The sequence below is a fragment of the Passer domesticus genome, chromosome 6 (assembly GCF_036417665.1).
Source record: "Passer domesticus isolate bPasDom1 chromosome 6, bPasDom1.hap1, whole genome shotgun sequence".
In the NCBI taxonomy this organism is placed as follows: Eukaryota; Metazoa; Chordata; class Aves; order Passeriformes; family Passeridae; genus Passer; species Passer domesticus.
The window spans coordinates 62,924,336-62,947,817 of NC_087479.1; positions in this window are offsets into that span (position 1 = coordinate 62,924,336).

A 23,482-nucleotide genomic window follows, 5' to 3' on the forward strand; every position below is an offset into this window, starting at 1 on the left:
AACATGGCCTGCTGAGTTTTGCTTCTGTCAGAAAAATTTCATGGTTCATGTCCAGGTTGAGGTGACCCGGCGTGGCAGGGTGTCTCTTAAAATTCCAAACATCTCAGGATGGCTCCCAGAATCAAGGCGCCACCACAGGCACCTGTGGATGGTTGGACAGTGCCAAGTGCCTCCTGCAAACTGACGTCAGGAACTTGGCCTGGTGACTTTTGTTTCTCACAGAAAAGTCCATCGTTGGTGTCCAGGGTCCGGTGGCCAGGAGAGGACTGGTGCCTGCTGAAATTGCGAACATCCCAATATACCAGCCTGAAGCAAGGTGCCACCAGAGGCAACTGTGGCTGGTTGGACAGTGCGAAGTTCCTTCAGAATATGGACATCAGGGACCTGGCCTGGTGACTTTTGTTTCTCTGGGGAAAGGCCATAGTTCCTGGGCAGGTTCCGGTGGACCGTAGCGGCACGGTGCTTCTTAAAATTCCGAACATCTCAAGACATCTCCCAGAAGCAAGGCACAACCATAGGCAAGTGTGGCTGGTTTGACAGGGCCAAGTGCCTCCTGCAAATCGACATCAGGAACCTGGCCTGGTGACTTTTGTTTCTCTGGGGAAAGGTCATCATTCTTGTCCAGGGCCCGCTGGCCCGGAGTGGCCGGCGTAGTGCTGAAATTCCTCACGGTTGAGGATACCTCCCAGATGAAAGGAGGCCGCAGAGGAAACTGTGGCTGTTTTGACAGTGCCAAGTGCCTCCTGCAAACTGACATCAGGAACCTGGACTGGTGACTTTTGTTTCTCTGGGGAAAGGCCATGGTTCATATCCTGGACCAATTGGACCTGAGAGGCCGGTTGCCTGCTGAAATTCCGAACGGATCAGGATGCCGCCCAGATGCAAGGTGCCCCCAAAGGCACCTGCAGTTGGTTTGACAGTGCCAAGTGCCTCCTGCAAACTGACATCAGGAACCTGGCCTGGTGACTTTTGTTTCTCTGGGGAAAGGCCATAGATGATGTCCAGTGCCCGGTGGCCCGGAGTGGCCGGCTGCCTGCTGAAATTCCGCACGGATCAGGATACGTCCCAGATGCAAGGTGCCCCCACAGCCAACTGTGGCTGGATTGACAGTGCCAAGTGCCTCCTGCAAACTGACATCAGGAACCAGGCCTGGTGAGTTTTGTTTCTCTGGGGAAAGGCCATGGTTCATATCCAGGACCCGTAGGCCAGGAGTGCCCCGCAGCCTGCTGAAATTCCGTACGGATCAGGATGACGCCCAGATTAAAGGTGCCCCCAAAGGCACCTGTGGCTGGTTTGACAGTGCCAAGTGCCTCCTGCAAACTGATATCAGCAGCCTGGCCTGGTGACTTTTGTTTCTCTGGGGAAAGGACATGGTTCATGTCAAGTGCCCGGTGGCCCTGAGTGGCCGGCTGCCTGCTGAAATTCCGCACGTATGAGGATACCGCCCAGATGCAAGGTGCACGCGCAGGCAACTGTGGCTGGTTTGACAGTGCCAAGTGCCTCCTGCAAACTGACATCAGGAACCTGGCCTGGTGACTTTTGTTTCTCTGGGGAAAGGCCATCGTTCCTATCCAGGGCCCGGCGGCCCGGAGTGGCCGGATGCCTGCTGAAATTCTGAACGGATCAGGATACCTCCCAGATGCAAGGTGCCCACACAGGCAACTGTGGCTGGTTTGACAGTGCCAAGTGCCTCCTGCAAACTGACATCAGGAACCTGGCCTGGTGACATTTGTTTCTCAGGGGAAAGGCCATCGTTCGTACCCAGTGCCCTTTGGCACGCAGTTGGCGGCTGCCTGCTGAAATTCCTCACGGTTGAGGATACCTCCCAGATGAAAGGAGCCCCAAAAGGGAACTGTGGCTGGTTGGACAGTGCCAAGTGCCTCCTGCAAACTGACATCAGGAACCTGGCCTAGTGACTTTTGTTTCTCTGGGGAAAGGCCATCATTCCTCTCCTGGACCCGAAGGCCCAGAGTGGACGGCCGCCTTCTGAAATTCCGCATGGATCAGGATACCTCCCAGATGGAAGGTGCCCCCACAGGCAACTGTGGCTGGTTTGACAGTGCCAAGTGCCTCCTGCAAACTGACATCAGGAACCTGGCCTGGTGACTTTTGTTTCTCTGGGGAAAGGCCATCATTCTTGTCCGGGGCCCGCTGGCCCGGAGTGGCTGCCTGCCTGCTGAAATTCCGAACGGATCAGGATACCTCCCAGACGCAAGGCGCCCCCACAGGCACCTGCGGTTGGTTTGACGGTGCCCAGAGCCTCCTGCTAACTGACATCAGGAACCTGGCCTGGTGACTTTTGTTTCTCTGGGGAATGGCCATGGTTCATGTCCAGCGCCAGGTGGCCCACAGTGGCCGGCTGCCTGCTGAAATTCCGCATGGATCAGGATACCTCCCATACCGAAAGTACCACCACAGGCAACTGTGGCTGGTTTGACAGTGCCATGTGCCTCCTGCAAACTGACATCAGGAACCTGGCCTGGTGACTTTTGTTTCTCTGGGAAAGGGCCATCATTCTTGTCCAGGGCCCGGTGGCCCGGCGTGGCCGGCAGCCTGCAGAAATTCTTAACGGATGAGGATACCTCCCAGATCGAAAATACTGCAACAGGCAACTGTGGCTGGTTTGACAGTGCCAAGTGCCTCCTGCAAACTGACATCAGGAACCTAGCCTGGTGCTTTTGTTTCTCTGGGGAAAGGCCATTGTACGTTTCCAGGGACGGGTGGCCTGTAGTGGCCGGCTGCCTGCTGAAATTCCTCAAGGTTGAGGATACCTCCCAGACGCAAGGTGCCCCCAAAGGCACCTGCGGTTGGTTTGACAGTGCCAAGTGCCTCCTGCAAATTGACATCAGGAACCGGGCCTAGTGACTTTTGTTTCTCTGGGGAAAGTCCATAGATGATGTCCAGTGCCCAGTGGACCGGAGTGGCCGGCTGCCTACTGAAATTCCGCATGGATCACGATACCTCCCAGACCGAAAGTACCACCACAGGCAACTGTGGCTGGTTTGAGAGTGCCAAGTGCCTCCTGCAAACTGACATCAGGAACCTGGCCTGGTGACTTTTGTTTCTCTGGGGAAAGGCCATGGTTCATGTCCGCGGCCCGGTGGCCCGGAGTGGCTGGCTGCCTTCTGAAATTCCTCACGGTTGAGGATACCTCCCAGATGCAAGGTGCCCACACAGGCAACTGCGGCTGGTTTGACAGTGCCAAGTGCCTCCTGCAAACTGACATCAGGAACCTGGCCTGGTGACTTTTGTTTCTCTGGGGAAAGGTCATCATTCTTGTCCGGGGCCCGCTGGCCCGGAGTGGTCGGCAGCCTGCTGAAATTCCTCACGGTTGAGGATACCTCCCAGACGCAACGTGCTCCCACAGGTAACTGTCACTTGTTTGACAGTGCCAAGTGCCTCCTGCAAACTGACATCAGGAACCTGGCCTGGTGAGTTTTGTTTCTCTGGGGAAAGGCCATCGTTCGTACCCAGTGCGCTTTGGCACGCAGTTGGCGGCTGCCTGCTGAAATTCCTCACGGTTGAGGATACCTCCCAGATGAAAGGAGCCCCAAAAGAGAACTGTGGCTGGTTTGACAGTGCCAAGTGCCTCCTGCAAACTGACATCAGGAATCTGGCCTAGTGACTTTTGTTTCTCTGGGGAAAGGCCATGGTTCATGTCCGCGGCCCGGTGGCCCGGAGTGGCTGGCTGCCTTCTGAAATTCCTCACGGTCGAGGATACCTCCCAGATGCAAGGTGCCCACACAGGCAACTGCGGCTGGTTTGACAGTGCCAAGTGCCTCCTGCAAACTGACATCAGGAACCTGGACTGGTGACTTTTGTTTCTCTGGGGAAAGGCCATGGTTCATATCCTGGACCAATTGGACCTTGGAGGCCGGTTGCCTGCTGAAATTCCGAACGGATCAGGATGCCGCCCAGATGCAAGGTGCCCCCAAAGGCACCTGCAGTTGGTTTGACAGTGCCAAGTGCCTCCTGCAAACTGACATCAGGAACCTGGCCTGGTGACTTTCGTTTCTCTGGGGAAAGGCCATAGATGATGTCCAGTGCCCGGTGGCCCGGAGTGGCCGGCTGCCTGCTGAAATTCCGCACGGATCAGGATACGTCCCAGATGCAAGGTGCCCCCACAGCCAACTGTGGCTGGATTGACAGTGCCAAGTGCCTCCTGCAAACTGACATCAGGAACCAGGCCTGGTGAGTTTTGTTTCTCTGGGGAAAGGCCATGGTTCATATCCAGGACCCGTAGGCCAGGAGTGCCCCGCAGCCTGCTGAAATTCCGTACGGATCAGGATGACGCCCAGATTAAAGGTGCCCCCAAAGGCACCTGTGGCTGGTTTGACAGTGCCAAGTGCCTCCTGCAAACTGATATCAGCAGCCTGGCCTGGTGACTTTTGTTTCTCTGGGGAAAGGACATGGTTCATGTCAAGTGCCCGGTGGCCCTGAGTGGCCGGCTGCCTGCTGAAATTCCGCACGTATGAGGATACCGCCCAGATGCAAGGTGCACGCGCAGGCAACTGTGGCTGGTTTGACAGTGCCAAGTGCCTCCTGCAAACTGACATCAGGAACCTGGCCTGGTGACTTTTGTTTCTCTGGGGAAAGGCCATCGTTCCTATCCAGGGCCCGGCGGCCCGGAGTGGCCGGATGCCTGCTGAAATTCTGAACGGATCAGGATACCTCCCAGATGCAAGGTGCCCACACAGGCAACTGTGGCTGGTTTGACAGTGCCAAGTGCCTCCTGCAAACTGACATCAGGAACCTGGCCTGGTGACATTTGTTTCTCAGGGGAAAGGCCATCGTTCGTACCCAGTGCCCTTTGGCACGCAGTTGGCGGCTGCCTGCTGAAATTCCTCACGGTTGAGGATACCTCCCAGATGAAAGGAGCCCCAAAAGGGAACTGTGGCTGGTTGGACAGTGCCAAGTGCCTCCTGCAAACTGACATCAGGAACCTGGCCTAGTGACTTTTGTTTCTCTGGGGAAAGGCCATCATTCCTCTCCTGGACCCGAAGGCCCAGAGTGGACGGCCGCCTTCTGAAATTCCGCATGGATCAGGATACCTCCCAGATGGAAGGTGCCCCCACAGGCAACTGTGGCTGGTTTGACAGTGCCAAGTGCCTCCTGCAAACTGACATCAGGAACCTGGCCTGGTGACTTTTGTTTCTCTGGGGAAAGGCCATCATTCTTGTCCGGGGCCCGCTGGCCCGGAGTGGCTGCCTGCCTGCTGAAATTCCGAACGGATCAGGATACCTCCCAGACGCAAGGCGCCCCCACAGGCACCTGCGGTTGGTTTGACGGTGCCCAGAGCCTCCTGCTAACTGACATCAGGAACCTGGCCTGGTGACTTTTGTTTCTCTGGGGAATGGCCATGGTTCATGTCCAGCGCCAGGTGGCCCACAGTGGCCGGCTGCCTGCTGAAATTCCGCATGGATCAGGATACCTCCCATACCGAAAGTACCACCACAGGCAACTGTGGCTGGTTTGACAGTGCCATGTGCCTCCTGCAAACTGACATCAGGAACCTGGCCTGGTGACTTTTGTTTCTCTGGGAAAGGGCCATCATTCTTGTCCAGGGCCCGGTGGCCCGGCGTGGCCGGCAGCCTGCAGAAATTCTTAACGGATGAGGATACCTCCCAGATCGAAAATACTGCAACAGGCAACTGTGGCTGGTTTGACAGTGCCAAGTGCCTCCTGCAAACTGACATCAGGAACCTAGCCTGGTGCTTTTGTTTCTCTGGGGAAAGGCCATTGTACGTTTCCAGGGACGGGTGGCCTGTAGTGGCCGGCTGCCTGCTGAAATTCCTCAAGGTTGAGGATACCTCCCAGACGCAAGGTGCCCCCAAAGGCACCTGCGGTTGGTTTGACAGTGCCAAGTGCCTCCTGCAAATTGACATCAGGAACCGGGCCTAGTGACTTTTGTTTCTCTGGGGAAAGTCCATAGATGATGTCCAGTGCCCAGTGGACCGGAGTGGCCGGCTGCCTACTGAAATTCCGCATGTATCACGATACCTCCCAGACCGAAAGTACCACCACAGGCAACTGTGGCTGGTTTGAGAGTGCCAAGTGCCTCCTGCAAACTGACATCAGGAACCTGGCCTGGTGACTTTTGTTTCTCTGGGGAAAGGCCATGGTTCATGTCCGCGGCCCGGTGGCCCGGAGTGGCTGGCTGCCTTCTGAAATTCCTCACGGTTGAGGATACCTCCCAGATGCAAGGTGCCCACACAGGCAACTGCGGCTGGTTTGACAGTGCCAAGTGCCTCCTGCAAACTGACATCAGGAACCTGGCCTGGTGACTTTTGTTTCTCTGGGGAAAGGTCATCATTCTTGTCCGGGGCCCGCTGGCCCGGAGTGGTCGGCAGCCTGCTGAAATTCCTCACGGTTGAGGATACCTCCCAGACGCAACGTGCTCCCACAGGTAACTGTCACTTGTTTGACAGTGCCAAGTGCCTCCTGCAAACTGACATCAGGAACCTGGCCTGGTGAGTTTTGTTTCTCTGGGGAAAGGCCATCGTTCGTACCCAGTGCGCTTTGGCACGCAGTTGGCGGCTGCCTGCTGAAATTCCTCACGGTTAAGGATACCTCCCAGATGAAAGGAGCCCCAAAAGAGAACTGTGGCTGGTTTGACAGTGCCAAGTGCCTCCTGCAAACTGACATCAGGAATCTGGCCTAGTGACTTTTGTTTCTCTGGGGAAAGGCCATGGTTCATGTCCGCGGCCCGGTGGCCCGGAGTGGCTGGCTGCCTTCTGAAATTCCTCACGGTTGAGGATACCTCCCAGATGCAAGGTGCCCACACAGGCAACTGCGGCTGGATTGACAGTGCCAAGTGCCTCCTGCAAACTGACATCAGGAACCTGGACTGGTGACTTTTGTTTCTCTGGGGAAAGGCCATGGTTCATATCCTGGACCAATTGGACCTGAGAGGCCGGTTGCCTGCTGAAATTCCGAACGGATCAGGATGCCGCCCAGATGCAAGGTGCCCCCAAAGGCACCTGCAGTTGGTTTGACAGTGCCAAGTGCCTCCTGCAAACTGACATCAGGAACCTGGCCTGGTGACTTTTGTTTCTCTGGGGAAAGTCCATAGATGATGTCCAGTGCCCGGTGGCCCGGAGTGGCCGGCTGCCTGCTGAAATTCCGCACGGATCAGGATACGTCCCAGATGCAAGGTGCCCCCACAGCCAACTGTGGCTGGATTGACAGTGCCAAGTGCCTCCTGCAAACTGACATCAGGAACCAGGCCTGGTGAGTTTTGTTTCTCTGGGGAAAGGCCATGGTTCATATCCAGGACCCGTAGGCCAGGAGTGCCCCGCAGCCTGCTGAAATTCCGTACGGATCAGGATGACGCCCAGATTAAAGGTGCCCCCAAAGGCACCTGTGGCTGGTTTGACAGTGCCAAGTGCCTCCTGCAAACTGATATCAGCAGCCTGGCCTGGTGACTTTTGTTTCTCTGGGGAAAGGACATGGTTCATGTCAAGTGCCCGGTGGCCCTGAGTGGCCGGCTGCCTGCTGAAATTCCGCACGTATGAGGATACCGCCCAGATGCAAGGTGCACGCGCAGGCAACTGTGGCTGGTTTGACAGTGCCAAGTGCCTCCTGCAAACTGACATCAGGAACCTGGCCTGGTGACTTTTGTTTCTCTGGGGAAAGGCCATCGTTCCTATCCAGGGCCCGGCGGCCCGGAGTGGCCGGATGCCTGCTGAAATTCTGAACGGATCAGGATACCTCCCAGATGCAAGGTGCCCACACAGGCAACTGTGGCTGGTTTGACAGTGCCAAGTGCCTCCTGCAAACTGACATCAGGAACCTGGCCTGGTGACATTTGTTTCTCAGGGGAAAGGCCATCGTTCGTACCCAGTGCCCTTTGGCACGCAGTTGGCGGCTGCCTGCTGAAATTCCTCACGGTTGAGGATACCTCCCAGATGAAAGGAGCCCCAAAAGGGAACTGTGGCTGGTTGGACAGTGCCAAGTGCCTCCTGCAAACTGACATCAGGAACCTGGCCTAGTGACTTTTGTTTCTCTGGGGAAAGGCCATCATTCCTCTCCTGGACCCGAAGGCCCAGAGTGGACGGCCGCCTTCTGAAATTCCGCATGGATCAGGATACCTCCCAGATGGAAGGTGCCCCCACAGGCAACTGTGGCTGGTTTGACAGTGCCAAGTGCCTCCTGCAAACTGACATCAGGAACCTGGCCTGGTGACTTTTGTTTCTCTGGGGAAAGGCCATCATTCTTGTCCGGGGCCCGCTGGCCCGGAGTGGCTGCCTGCCTGCTGAAATTCCGAACGGATCAGGATACCTCCCAGACGCAAGGCGCCCCCACAGGCACCTGCGGTTGGTTTGACGGTGCCCAGAGCCTCCTGCTAACTGACATCAGGAACCTGGCCTGGTGACTTTTGTTTCTCTGGGGAATGGCCATGGTTCATGTCCAGCGCCAGGTGGCCCACAGTGGCCGGCTGCCTGCTGAAATTCCGCATGGATCAGGATACCTCCCATACCGAAAGTACCACCACAGGCAACTGTGGCTGGTTTGACAGTGCCATGTGCCTCCTGCAAACTGACATCAGGAACCTGGCCTGGTGACTTTTGTTTCTCTGGGAAAGGGCCATCATTCTTGTCCAGGGCCCGGTGGCCCGGCGTGGCCGGCAGCCTGCAGAAATTCTTAACGGATGAGGATACCTCCCAGATCGAAAATACTGCAACAGGCAACTGTGGCTGGTTTGACAGTGCCAAGTGCCTCCTGCAAACTGACATCAGGAACCTAGCCTGGTGCTTTTGTTTCTCTGGGGAAAGGCCATTGTACGTTTCCAGGGACGGGTGGCCTGTAGTGGCCGGCTGCCTGCTGAAATTCCTCAAGGTTGAGGATACCTCCCAGACGCAAGGTGCCCCCAAAGGCACCTGCGGTTGGTTTGACAGTGCCAAGTGCCTCCTGCAAATTGACATCAGGAACCGGGCCTAGTGACTTTTGTTTCTCTGGGGAAAGTCCATAGATGATGTCCAGTGCCCAGTGGACCGGAGTGGCCGGCTGCCTACTGAAATTCCGCATGGATCACGATACCTCCCAGACCGAAAGTACCACCACAGGCAACTGTGGCTGGTTTGAGAGTGCCAAGTGCCTCCTGCAAACTGACATCAGGAACCTGGCCTGGTGACTTTTGTTTCTCTGGGGAAAGGCCATGGTTCATGTCCGCGGCCCGGTGGCCCGGAGTGGCTGGCTGCCTTCTGAAATTCCTCACGGTTGAGGATACCTCCCAGATGCAAGGTGCCCACACAGGCAACTGCGGCTGGTTTGACAGTGCCAAGTGCCTCCTGCAAACTGACATCAGGAACCTGGCCTGGTGACTTTTGTTTCTCTGGGGAAAGGTCATCATTCTTGTCCGGGGCCCGCTGGCCCGGAGTGGTCGGCAGCCTGCTGAAATTCCTCACGGTTGAGGATACCTCCCAGACGCAACGTGCTCCCACAGGTAACTGTCACTTGTTTGACAGTGCCAAGTGCCTCCTGCAAACTGACATCAGGAACCTGGCCTGGTGAGTTTTGTTTCTCTGGGGAAAGGCCATCGTTCGTACCCAGTGCGCTTTGGCACGCAGTTGGCGGCTGCCTGCTGAAATTCCTCACGGTTGAGGATACCTCCCAGATGAAAGGAGCCCCAAAAGAGAACTGTGGCTGGTTTGACAGTGCCAAGTGCCTCCTGCAAACTGACATCAGGAACCTGGCCTGGTGACTTTTGTTTCTCTGGGGAAAGGCCATGGTTCATGTCCGCGGCCCGGTGGCCCGGAGTGGCTGGCTGCCTTCTGAAATTCCTCACGGTTGAGGATACCTCCCAGATGCAAGGTGCCCACACAGGCAACTGCGGCTGGTTTGACAGTGCCAAGTGCCTCCTGCAAACTGACATCAGGAACCTGGCCTGGTGACTTTTGTTTCTCTGGGGAAAGGTCATCATTCTTGTCCGGGGCCCGCTGGCCCGGAGTGGTCGGCAGCCTGCTGAAATTCCTCACGGTTGAGGATACCTCCCAGACGCAACGTGCTCCCACAGGTAACTGTCACTTGTTTGACAGTGCCAAGTGCCTCCTGCAAACTGACATCAGGAACCTGGCCTGGTGACTTTTGTTTCTCTGGGGAAAGGCCATCGTTCGTACCCAGTGCGCTTTGGCACGCAGTTGGCGGCTGCCTGCTGAAATTCCTCACGGTTGAGGATACCTCCCAGATGAAAGGAGCCCCAAAAGAGAACTGTGGCTGGATTGACAGTGCCAAGTGCCTCCTGCAAACTGACATCAGGAACCTGGCCTAGTGACTTTTGTTTCTCTGGGGAAAGGCCATCGTTCCTCTCCTGGACCCGAAGGCCCAGAGTGGCCGGCCGCCTGCTGAAATTCCGCATGGATCAGGATACCTCCCAGATGGAAGGTGCCCCCACAGGCAACTGTGGCTGGTTTGACAGTGCCAAGTGCCTCCTGCAAACTGCCATCAGGAACCTGGCCTGGTGACTTTTGTTTCTCTGGGGAAAGGCCATGGTTCATGTCCGGGGCCCGGTGGCCCGGAGTGGCCGGCTGCCTGCTGAAATTCCTCACGGTTGAGGATACCTCCCAGACGCAAGGTGCCCCCAAAGGCACCTGCGGTTGGTTTGACAGTGCCAAGTGCCTCCTGCAAATTGACATCAGGAACCAGGCCTAGTGACTTTTGTTTCTCTGAGGAAAGGCCATAGATGATGTCCAGTGCCCAGTGGACCGGAGTGGCCGGCTGCCTGCTGAAATTCCGCACGGATCAGGATACCTCCCAGATGCAAGTTGCCCCCGCAGGCAACTGTGGCTGGTTTGACAGTGCCAAGTGCCTCCTGCAAACTGACATCAGGAACCTGGACTGGTGACTTTTGTTTCTCTGGGGAAAGGCCATGGTTCATATCCTGGACCAGTTGGACCTGAGAGGCCGGTTGCCTGCTGAAATTCCGAACGGATCAGGATGCCGCCCAGATGCAAGGTGCCCCCAAAGGCACCTGCAGTTGGTTTGACAGTGCCAAGTGCCTCCTGCAAACTGACATCAGGAACCTGGCCTGGTGACTTTTGTTTCTCTGGGGAAAGGCCATAGATTATGTCCAGTGCCCGGTGGCCCGGAGTGGCCGGCTGCCTGCTGAAATTCCGCACGGATCAGGATACCTCCCAGATGCAAGGTGCCCACACAGGCAACTGTGGCTGGATTGACAGTGCCAAGTGCCTCCTGCAAACTGACATCAGGAACCTGGCCTGGTGACTTTTCTTTCTCTGGGGAAAGGCCATGGTTCATGTCCAGGGCCGGGTGGCCCGGAGTGGCCAGCTGCCAGCTGAAATTCGTCACGGCTGAGGATACCTCCCAGACGCAAGGAGCCCCCAGAGGAGACTGTGGCTGGTTTGACAGTGCCAAGTGCCTCCTGCAAACTGACATCAGGAACCTGGCCTGGTGACTTTTGTTTCTCTGGGGAAAGGCCATTGTTCATGTCCAGGGCCGGGTGGCCCGGAGTGGCCAGCTGCCAGCTGAAATTCCGCACGTGTGTGGATACATCCCAGATGCAAGGTGCCCCCAAAGGCAACTGTGGCTGGATTGACAGTGCCAAGTGCCTCCTGCAAACTGACATCAGGAACCTGGCCTGGTGACTTTTGTTTCTCTGGGGAAAGGCCATGGTTCATATCCTGGACCAGTAGGCCCGGAGTGGCCGGCTCCCTGCTGAAATTCCGAATGGATCAGAATGCCGCCCAGATGCAAGGTGCCCCCACAGGCACCTGTGGCTGGTTTGACAGTGCCAAGTGCCTCCTGCAAACTGACATCAGGAACCTGGCCTGGTGACTTTTGTTTCTCTGGGGAAAGGCCATGGTTCAGGTCCAGGTCCGGGTGGCCCGGAGTGGGCAGCTGCCTGCTGAAATTCCGCACGTATGAGGATACCGCCCAGATGCATGGTGCCCGCGCAGGCAACAGTGGCTGGTTTGAGAGTGCCAAGTGCCTCCTGCAAACTGACATCAGGAACCTGGCCTGGTGACTTTTCTTTCTCTGGGGAAAGGCCATCGTCCCTATCCAGGGCCCCGCGGCCCGGAGTGGCCGGCTGCCTGCTGAAGTTCCGTACGGATCAGGATACCTCCCAGAATGAAAATACCACCACAGGCAACTGTGGCTGGTTTGACAGTGCCAAGTGCCTCCTGCAAACTGACATCAGGAACCTGGCTTGGGGAGTTTTCTTTCTCTGGTGAAAGGCCAATGTACGTGTCCAGGGCCTGATGGCCCGGAGTGGCCGGCAGCCTGCTGAAATTCCTCACGGTTGAGGATACCTCCCAGATGCAAGGTGCCCCCACAGGCGACTGTGGCTGGTTTGACAGTGCCAAGTGCCTCCTGCAAACTGACATCAGGAACCTGGCCTGGTGACTTTTGTTTCTCTGGGGAAAGGCCATGGTTCATATACTGGGCACATAGGACCGGAGAGACCGGCTGCCTACTGAAATTCCGCACGTATGAGGATACGTCCCAGATGCAAGGTGCCCCCACAGGCAACTGTGGCTGGTTTGACAGTGCCAAGTGCCTCCTGCAAACTGACATCAGCAACCTGGCCTGGTGACTTTTCTTTCTCTGGGGAAAGGCCATTGTACGTGTTCAGGGCCTGGTGGCCCCTAGTGGCCGGCCGCCTGCTGAAATTCCGCATGGATCAGGATACCTCCCAGACCGAAAGTACCACCACAGGCAACTGTGGCTGGTTTGACAGTGCCAAGTGCCTCCTGCAAACTGACATCAGGACCCTGGCCTGGCGAGTTGTCTTTCTCAGAGGAAAAGCCAGTGTTCTTGTCCCACGTCCTGTAGCCCGGAGTGGCCGGCTGCCTGCCGAAATTCTCAACGTCTCAATATACATCCTAGAAGCAAGGCGCCACAATAGGCAATTGTGGCGGATTGGACAGTGCCAAATGCCTCCTGCAAATTGACATCAGGAACATGGCCTGCTGAGTTTTGCTTCTGTCAGAAAAATTTCATGGTTCATGTCCAGGTTGAGGTGACCCGGCGTGGCAGGGTGTCTCTTAAAATTCCAAACATCTCAGGATGGCTCCCAGAATCAAGGCGCCACCACAGGCACCTGTGGGTGGTTGGACAGTGCCAAGTGCCTCCTGCAAACTGACGTCAGGAACTTGGCCTGGTGACTTTTGTTTCTCACAGAAAAGTCCATCGTTGGTGTCCAGGGTCCGGTGGCCAGGAGAGGACTGGTGCCTGCTGAAATTGCGAACATCCCAATATACCAGCCTGAAGCAAGGTGCCACCAGAGGCAACTGTGGCTGGTTGGACAGTGCGAAGTTCCTTCAGAATATGGACATCAAGGACCTGGCCTGGTGACTTTTGTTTCTCTGGGGAACGGCCATAGTTCCTGGGCAGGTTCCGGTGGACCGTAGCGGCACGGTGCTTCTTAAAATTCCGAACATCTCAAGACATCTCACAGAAGAAAGGCACATCCATAGGCAAGTGTGGCTGGTTCGACAGGGCCAAGTGCCTCCTGCAAATCGACATCAGGAACCTGGCCTGGTGACTTTTGTTTCTCTGGGGAAAGGTCATCATTCTTGTCCAGGGCCCGCTGGCCCGGAGTGTCCGGCGTACTGCTGAAATTCCTCACGGTTGAGGATACCTCCCAGACGCAAGGTGCTCCCACAGGCAACTGTGGCTGGTTTGACAGTGCCAAGTGCCTCCTGCAAACTGACATCAGGAACGTGGCCTGGTGACTTTTGTTTCTCTTGGGAAAGGCCATGGTTCATGTCCAGGGCCAGGTGGCCCGGAGTGGCTGGCTGCCTGCTGAAATTCCTCACGGTTGAGGATACCTCCCAGATGAAAGGAGCCCGCAGAGGAAACTGTGGCTGGTTTGACAGTGCCAAGTGCCTCCTGCAAACTGACATCAGGAACCTGGACTGGTGACTTTTGTTTCTCTGGGGAAAGGCCATGGTTCATATCCTGGACCAGTTGGACCTGAGAGGCCGGCTGCCTGCTGAAATTCTGAACGAATCAGGATGCCGTCCAGATGCAAGGTGTCCCCAAAGGCACCTGCAGTTGGTTTGACAGTGCCAAGTGCCTCCTGCAAACTGACATCAGGAACCTGGCCTGGTGACTTTTGTTTCTCTGGGGAAAGGCCATGGTTCATGTCCAGGGCTGGGTGGCCCGGAGTGGCCAGCTGCCAGCTGAAATTCGTCACGGCTGAGGATACCTCCCAGACGCAAGGAGCCCCCAGAGGAGACTGTGGCTGGTTTGACAGTGCCAAGTGCCTCCTGCAAACTGACATCAGGAACCTGGCCTGGTGACTTTTGTTTCTCTGGGGAAAGGCCATGGTTCATGTCCAGGGCCGGGTGGCACGGAGTGGCCAGCTGCCAGCTGAAATTCCACACGTGTGAGGATACATCCCAGATGCAAGGTGCCCCCAAAGGCAACTGTGGCTGGTTTGACAGTGCCAAGTACCTCCTGTAAACTGACATCAGGAACCTGGCCTGGTGACTTTTGTTTCTCTGGGGAAAGGCCATGGTTCATATCCTGGACCTGTAGGCCCGGAGTGGCCGGCTCCCTGCTGAAATTCCGAATGGATCAGGATGCCGCCCAGATGCAAGGTGCCCCCACAGGCACCTGTGGCTGGTTTGACAGTGCCAAGTGCCTCCTGCAAACTGACATCAGGAACCTGGCCTGGTGACTTTCGTTTCTCTGGGGAAAGGCCATGGTTGGTGTCAAGTGCCCGTAGGCCCGGAGTGGCCGGCTGCCTGCTGAAATTCCGCACGGATCAGGATACCTCCCAGATGCAAGGTGCTTCCACAGGCACCTGTGGTTGGTTTGACAGTGCCAAGTGCCTCCTTCAAACTGACATCAGGAACCTGGCCTGGTGACTTTTGTTTCTCTGGGCAAGCGCCATCATCCTTGTCCGGGGTCCGGTGGCCCGTCTTGGCCGGCTGTCTGCTGAAATTCCGCATGGATCAGGATACCTCCCAGACCGAAAATACCACCACAGGCAACTGTGGTTGGTTTGACAGTGCCAAGTGCCTCCTGCAAACAGACATCAGGAACCTGGCCTGGTGACTTTTGTTTCTCTGGGGAAAGGCCATGGTTCGTGTCCAGTGCCCGGTGGCCTGGAGTGGCCAGCTGCCTGCTGAAATTCCGCACGTATGAGGATACGTCCCAGAAGCAAGGTGCCCCCACAGGCAACAGTGGCTGGTTTGACAGTGCCAAGTGCCTCCTGCAAACTGACATCAGGAACCTGGCCTGGTGACTTTTCTTTCTCTGGGGAAAGGCCATTGTACGTGTTCAGGGCCTGGTGGCCCCTAGTGGCCGGCCGCCTGCTGAAATTCCGCATGGATCAGGATACCTCCCAGACCGAAAATACCACCACAGGCAACTGTGGCTGGTTTGACAGTGCCAAGTGCCTCCTGCAAACTGACATCAGGACCCTGGCCTGGTGAGTTGTCTTTCTCAGAGGAAAAGCCAGTGTTCTTGTCCCACGTCCTGTAGCCCGGAGTGGCCGGCTGCCTGCCGAAATACTCAACGTCTCAATATACATCCTAGATGCAAGGCGCCACAATAGGCAATTGTCGCGGATTGGACAGTGCCAAATGCCTCCTGCAAATTGACATCAGGAACATGGCCTGCTGAGTTTTGCTTCTGTCAGAAAAATTTCATGGTTCATGTCCAGGTTGAGGTGACCCGGCGTGGCAGGGTGTCTCTTAAAATTCCAAACATCTCAGGATGGCTCCCAGAATCAAGGCGCCACCACAGGCACCTGTGGATGGTTGGACAGTGCCAAGTGCCTCCTGCAAACTGACGTCAGGAACTTGGCCTGGTGACTTTTGTTTCTCACAGAAAAGTCCATCGTTGGTGTCCAGGGTCCGGTGGCCAGGAGAGGACTGGTGCCTGCTGAAATTGCGAACATCCCAATATACCAGCCTGAAGCAAGGTGCCACCAGAGGCAACTGTGGCTGGTTGGACAGTGCGAAGTTCCTTCAGAATATGGACATCAGGGACCTGGCCTGGTGACTTTTGTTTCTCTGGGGAAAGGCCATAGTTCCTGGGCAGGTTCCGGTGGACCGTAGCGGCACGGTGCTTCTTAAAATTCCGAACATCTCAAGACATCTCCCAGAAGCAAGGCACAACCATAGGCAAGTGTGGCTGGTTTGACAGGGCCAAGTGCCTCCTGCAAATCGACATCAGGAACCTGGCCTGGTGACTTTTGTTTCTCTGGGGAAAGGTCATCATTCTTGTCCAGGGCCCGCTGGCCCGGAGTGGCCGGCGTAGTGCTGAAATTCCTCACGGTTGAGGATACCTCCCAGATGAAAGGAGGCCGCAGAGGAAACTGTGGCTGTTTTGACAGTGCCAAGTGCCTCCTGCAAACTGACATCAGGAACCTGGACTGGTGACTTTTGTTTCTCTGGGGAAAGGCCATGGTTCATATCCTGGACCAATTGGACCTGAGAGGCCGGTTGCCTGCTGAAATTCCGAACGGATCAGGATGCCGCCCAGATGCAAGGTGCCCCCAAAGGCACCTGCAGTTGGTTTGACAGTGCCAAGTGCCTCCTGCAAACTGACATCAGGAACCTGGCCTGGTGACTTTTGTTTCTCTGGGGAAAGGCCATAGATGATGTCCAGTGCCCGGTGGCCCGGAGTGGCCGGCTGCCTGCTGAAATTCCGCACGGATCAGGATACGTCCCAGATGCAAGGTGCCCGCACAGCCAACTGTGGCTGGATTGACAGTGCCAAGTGCCTCCTGCAAACTGACATCAGGAACCAGGCCTGGTGAGTTTTGTTTCTCTGGGGAAAGGCCATGGTTCATATCCAGGACCCGTAGGCCAGGAGTGCCCCGCAGCCTGCTGAAATTCCGTACGGATCAGGATGACGCCCAGATTAAAGGTGCCCCCAAAGGCACCTGTGGCTGGTTTGACAGTGCCAAGTGCCTCCTGCAAACTGATATCAGCAGCCTGGCCTGGTGACTTTTGTTTCTCTGGGGAAAGGACATGGTTCATGTCAAGTGCCCGGTGGCCCTGAGTGGCCGGCTGCCTGCTGAAATTCCGCACGTATGAGGATACCGCCCAGATGCAAGGTGCACGCGCAGGCAACTGTGGCTGGTTTGACAGTGCCAAGTGCCTCCTGCAAACTGACATCAGGAACCTGGCCTGGTGACTTTTGTTTCTCTGGGGAAAGGCCATCGTTCCTATCCAGGGCCCGGCGGCCCGGAGTGGCCGGATGCCTGCTGAAATTCTGAACGGATCAGGATACCTCCCAGATGCAAGGTGCCCACACAGGCAACTGTGGCTGGTTTGACAGTGCCAAGTGCCTCCTGCAAACTGACATCAGGAACCTGGCCTGGTGACATTTGTTTCTCAGGGGAAAGGCCATCGTTCGTACCCAGTGCCCTTTGGCACGCAGTTGGCGGCTGCCTGCTGAAATTCCTCACGGTTGAGGATACCTCCCAGATGAAAGGAGCCCCAAAAGGGAACTGTGGCTGGTTGGACAGTGCCAAGTGCCTCCTGCAAACTGACATCAGGAACCTGGCCTAGTGACTTTTGTTTCTCTGGGGAAAGGCCATCATTCCTCTCCTGGACCCGAAGGCCCAGAGTGGACGGCCGCCTTCTGAAATTCCGCATGGATCAGGATACCTCCCAGATGGAAGGTGCCCCCACAGGCAACTGTGGCTGGTTTGACAGTGCCAAGTGCCTCCTGCAAACTGACATCAGGAACCTGGCCTGGTGACTTTTGTTTCTCTGGGGAAAGGCCATCATTCTTGTCCGGGGCCCGCTGGCCCGGAGTGGCTGCCTGCCTGCTGAAATTCCGAACGGATCAGGATACCTCCCAGACGCAAGGCGCCCCCACAGGCACCTGCGGTTGGTTTGACGGTGCCCAGAGCCTCCTGCTAACTGACATCAGGAACCTGGCCTGGTGACTTTTGTTTCTCTGGGGAATGGCCATGGTTCATGTCCAGCGCCAGGTGGCCCACAGTGGCCGACTCCCTTCTGAAATTCCGCATGGATCAGGATACCTCCCATACCGAAAGTACCACCACAGGCAACTGTGGCTGGTTTGACAGTGCCATGTGCCTCCTGCAAACTGACATCAGGAACCTGGCCTGGTGACTTTTGTTTCTCTGGGAAAGGGCCATCATTCTTGTCCAGGGCCCGGTGGCCCGGCGTGGCCGGCAGCCTGCAGAAATTCTTAACGGATGAGGATACCTCCCAGATCGAAAATACTGCAACAGGCAACTGTGGCTGGTTTGACAGTGCCAAGTGCCTCCTGCAAACTGACATCAGGAACCTAGCCTGGTGCTTTTGTTTCTCTGGGGAAAGGCCATTGTACGTTTCCAGGGACGGGTGGCCTGTAGTGGCCGGCTGCCTGCTGAAATTCCTCAAGGTTGAGGATACCTCCCAGACGCAAGGTGCCCCCAAAGGCACCTGCGGTTGGTTTGACAGTGCCAAGTGCCTCCTGCAAATTGACATCAGGAACCGGGCCTAGTGACTTTTGTTTCTCTGGGGAAAGTCCATAGATGATGTCCAGTGCCCAGTGGACCGGAGTGGCCGGCTGCCTACTGAAATTCCGCATGGATCACGATACCTCCCAGACCGAAAGTACCACCACAGGCAACTGTGGCTGGTTTGAGAGTGCCAAGTGCCTCCTGCAAACTGACATCAGGAACCTGGCCTGGTGACTTTTGTTTCTCTGGGGAAAGGCCATGGTTCATGTCCGCGGCCCGGTGGCCCGGAGTGGCTGGCTGCCTTCTGAAATTCCTCACGGTTGAGGATACCTCCCAGATGCAAGGTGCCCACACAGGCAACTGCGGCTGGTTTGACAGTGCCAAGTGCCTCCTGCAAACTGACATCAGGAACCTGGCCTGGTGACTTTTGTTTCTCTGGGGAAAGGTCATCATTCTTGTCCGGGGCCCGCTGGCCCGGAGTGGTCGGCAGCCTGCTGAAATTCCTCACGGTTGAGGATACCTCCCAGACGCAACGTGCTCCCACAGGTAACTGTCACTTGTTTGACAGTGCCAAGTGCCTCCTGCAAACTGACATCAGGAACCTGGCCTGGTGAGTTTTGTTTCTCTGGGGAAAGGCCATCGTTCGTACCCAGTGCGCTTTGGCACGCAGTTGGCGGCTGCCTGCTGAAATTCCTCACGGTTGAGGATACCTCCCAGATGAAAGGAGCCCCAAAATAGAACTGTGGCTGGTTTGACAGTGCCAAGTGCCTCCTGCAAACTGACATCAGGAATCTGGCCTAGTGACTTTTGTTTCTCTGGGGAAAGGCCATGGTTCATGTCCGTGGCCCGGTGGCCCGGAGTGGCTGGCTGCCTTCTGAAATTCCTCACGGTTGAGGATACCTCCCAGATGCAAGGTGCCCACACAGGCAACTGCGGCTGGTTTGACAGTGCCAAGTGCCTCCTGCAAACTGACATCAGGAACCTGGACTGGTGACTTTTGTTTCTCTGGGGAAAGGCCATGGTTCATATCCTGGACCAATTGGACCTGAGAGGCCGGTTGCCTGCTGAAATTCCGAACGGATCAGGATGCCGCCCAGATGCAAGGTGCCCCCAAAGGCACCTGCAGTTGGTTTGACAGTGCCAAGTGCCTCCTGCAAACTGACATCAGGAACCTGGCCTGGTGACTTTCGTTTCTCTGGGGAAAGGCCATAGATGATGTCCAGTGCCCGGTGGCCCGGAGTGGCCGGCTGCCTGCTGAAATTCCGCACGGATCAGGATACGTCCCAGATGCAAGGTGCCCCCACAGCCAACTGTGGCTGGATTGACAGTGCCAAGTGCCTCCTGCAAACTGACATCAGGAACCAGGCCTGGTGAGTTTTGTTTCTCTGGGGAAAGGCCATGGTTCATATCCAGGACCCGTAGGCCAGGAGTGCCCCGCAGCCTGCTGAAATTCCGTACGGATCAGGATGACGCCCAGATTAAAGGTGCCCCCAAAGGCACCTGTGGCTGGTTTGACAGTGCCAAGTGCCTCCTGCAAACTGATATCAGCAGCCTGGCCTGGTGACTTTTGTTTCTCTGGGGAAAGGACATGGTTCATGTCAAGTGCCCGGTGGCCCTGAGTGGCCGGCTGCCTGCTGAAATTCCGCACGTATGAGGATACCGCCCAGATGCAAGGTGCACGCGCAGGCAACTGTGGCTGGTTTGACAGTGCCAAGTGCCTCCTGCAAACTGACATCAGGAACCTGGCCTGGTGACTTTTGTTTCTCTGGGGAAAGGCCATCGTTCCTATCCAGGGCCCGGCGGCCCGGAGTGGCCGGATGCCTGCTGAAATTCTGAACGGATCAGGATACCTCCCAGATGCAAGGTGCCCACACAGGCAACTGTGGCTGGTTTGACAGTGCCAAGTGCCTCCTGCAAACTGACATCAGGAACCTGGCCTGGTGACATTTGTTTCTCAGGGGAAAGGCCATCGTTCGTACCCAGTGCCCTTTGGCACGCAGTTGGCGGCTGCCTGCTGAAATTCCTCACGGTTGAGGATACCTCCCAGATGAAAGGAGCCCCAAAAGGGAACTGTGGCTGGTTGGACAGTGCCAAGTGCCTCCTGCAAACTGACATCAGGAACCTGGCCTAGTGACTTTTGTTTCTCTGGGGAAAGGCCATCATTCCTCTCCTGGACCCGAAGGCCCAGAGTGGACGGCCGCCTTCTGAAATTCCGCATGGATCAGGATACCTCCCAGATGGAAGGTGCCCCCACAGGCAACTGTGGCTGGTTTGACAGTGCCAAGTGCCTCCTGCAAACTGACATCAGGAACCTGGCCTGGTGACTTTTGTTTCTCTGGGGAAAGGCCATCATTCTTGTCCGGGGCCCGCTGGCCCGGAGTGGCTGCCTGCCTGCTGAAATTCCGAACGGATCAGGATACCTCCCAGACGCAAGGCGCCCCCACAGGCACCTGCGGTTGGTTTGACGGTGCCCAGAGCCTCCTGCTAACTGACATCAGGAACCTGGCCTGGTGACTTTTGTTTCTCTGGGGAATGGCCATGGTTCATGTCCAGCGCCAGGTGGCCCACAGTGGCCGGCTGCCTGCTGAAATTCCGCATGGATCAGGATACCTCCCATACCGAAAGTACCACCACAGGCAACTGTGGCTGGTTTGACAGTGCCATGTGCCTCCTGCAAACTGACATCAGGAACCTGGCCTGGTGACTTTTGTTTCTCTGGGAAAGGGCCATCATTCTTGTCCAGGGCCCGGTGGCCCGGCGTGGCCGGCAGCCTGCAGAAATTCTTAACGGATGAGGATACCTCCCAGATCGAAAATACTGCAACAGGCAACTGTGGCTGGTTTGACAGTGCCAAGTGCCTCCTGCAAACTGACATCAGGAACCTAGCCTGGTGCTTTTGTTTCTCTGGGGAAAGGCCATTGTACGTTTCCAGGGACGGGTGGCCTGTAGTGGCCGGCTGCCTGCTGAAATTCCTCAAGGTTGAGGATACCTCCCAGACGCAAGGTGCCCCCAAAGGCACCTGCGGTTGGTTTGACAGTGCCAAGTGCCTCCTGCAAATTGACATCAGGAACCGGGCCTAGTGACTTTTGTTTCTCTGGGGAAAGTCCATAGATGATGTCCAGTGCCCAGTGGACCGGAGTGGCCGGCTGCCTACTGAAATTCCGCATGGATCACGATACCTCCCAGACCGAAAGTACCACCACAGGCAACTGTGGCTGGTTTGAGAGTGCCAAGTGCCTCCTGCAAACTGACATCAGGAACCTGGCCTGGTGACTTTTGTTTCTCTGGGGAAAGGCCATGGTTCATGTCCGCGGCCCGGTGGCCCGGAGTGGCTGGCTGCCTTCTGAAATTCCTCACGGTTGAGGATACCTCCCAGATGCAAGGTGCCCACACAGGCAACTGCGGCTGGTTTGACAGTGCCAAGTGCCTCCTGCAAACTGACATCAGGAACCTGGCCTGGTGACTTTTGTTTCTCTGGGGAAAGGTCATCATTCTTGTCCGGGGCCCGCTGGCCCGGAGTGGTCGGCAGCCTGCTGAAATTCCTCACGGTTGAGGATACCTCCCAGACGCAACGTGCTCCCACAGGTAACTGTCACTTGTTTGACAGTGCCAAGTGCCTCCTGCAAACTGACATCAGGAACCTGGCCTGGTGAGTTTTGTTTCTCTGGGGAAAGGCCATCGTTCGTACCCAGTGCGCTTTGGCACGCAGTTGGCGGCTGCCTGCTGAAATTCCTCACGGTTGAGGATACCTCCCAGATGAAAGGAGCCCCAAAATAGAACTGTGGCTGGTTTGACAGTGCCAAGTGCCTCCTGCAAACTGACATCAGGAATCTGGCCTAGTGACTTTTGTTTCTCTGGGGAAAGGCCATGGTTCATGTCCGTGGCCCGGTGGCCCGGAGTGGCTGGCTGCCTTCTGAAATTCCTCACGGTTGAGGATACCTCCCAGATGCAAGGTGCCCACACAGGCAACTGCGGCTGGTTTGACAGTGCCAAGTGCCTCCTGCAAACTGACATCAGGAACCTGGACTGGTGACTTTTGTTTCTCTGGGGAAAGGCCATGGTTCATATCCTGGACCAATTGGACCTGAGAGGCCGGTTGCCTGCTGAAATTCCGAACGGATCAGGATGCCGCCCAGATGCAAGGTGCCCCCAAAGGCACCTGCAGTTGGTTTGACAGTGCCAAGTGCCTCCTGCAAACTGACATCAGGAACCTGGCCTGGTGACTTTCGTTTCTCTGGGGAAAGGCCATAGATGATGTCCAGTGCCCGGTGGCCCGGAGTGGCCGGCTGCCTGCTGAAATTCCGCACGGATCAGGATACGTCCCAGATGCAAGGTGCCCCCACAGCCAACTGTGGCTGGATTGACAGTGCCAAGTGCCTCCTGCAAACTGACATCAGGAACCAGGCCTGGTGAGTTTTGTTTCTCTGGGGAAAGGCCATGGTTCATATCCAGGACCCGTAGGCCAGGAGTGCCCCGCAGCCTGCTGAAATTCCGTACGGATCAGGATGACGCCCAGATTAAAGGTGCCCCCAAAGGCACCTGTGGCTGGTTTGACAGTGCCAAGTGCCTCCTGCAAACTGATATCAGCAGCCTGGCCTGGTGACTTTTGTTTCTCTGGGGAAAGGACATGGTTCATGTCAAGTGCCCGGTGGCCCTGAGTGGCCGGCTGCCTGCTGAAATTCCGCACGTATGAGGATACCGCCCAGATGCAAGGTGCACGCGCAGGCAACTGTGGCTGGTTTGACAGTGCCAAGTGCCTCCTGCAAACTGACATCAGGAACCTGGCCTGGTGACTTTTGTTTCTCTGGGGAAAGGCCATCGTTCCTATCCAGGGCCCGGCGGCCCGGAGTGGCCGGATGCCTGCTGAAATTCTGAACGGATCAGGATACCTCCCAGATGCAAGGTGCCCACACAGGCAACTGTGGCTGGTTTGACAGTGCCAAGTGCCTCCTGCAAACTGACATCAGGAACCTGGCCTGGTGACATTTGTTTCTCAGGGGAAAGGCCATCGTTCGTACCCAGTGCCCTTTGGCACGCAGTTGGCGGCTGCCTGCTGAAATTCCTCACGGTTGAGGATACCTC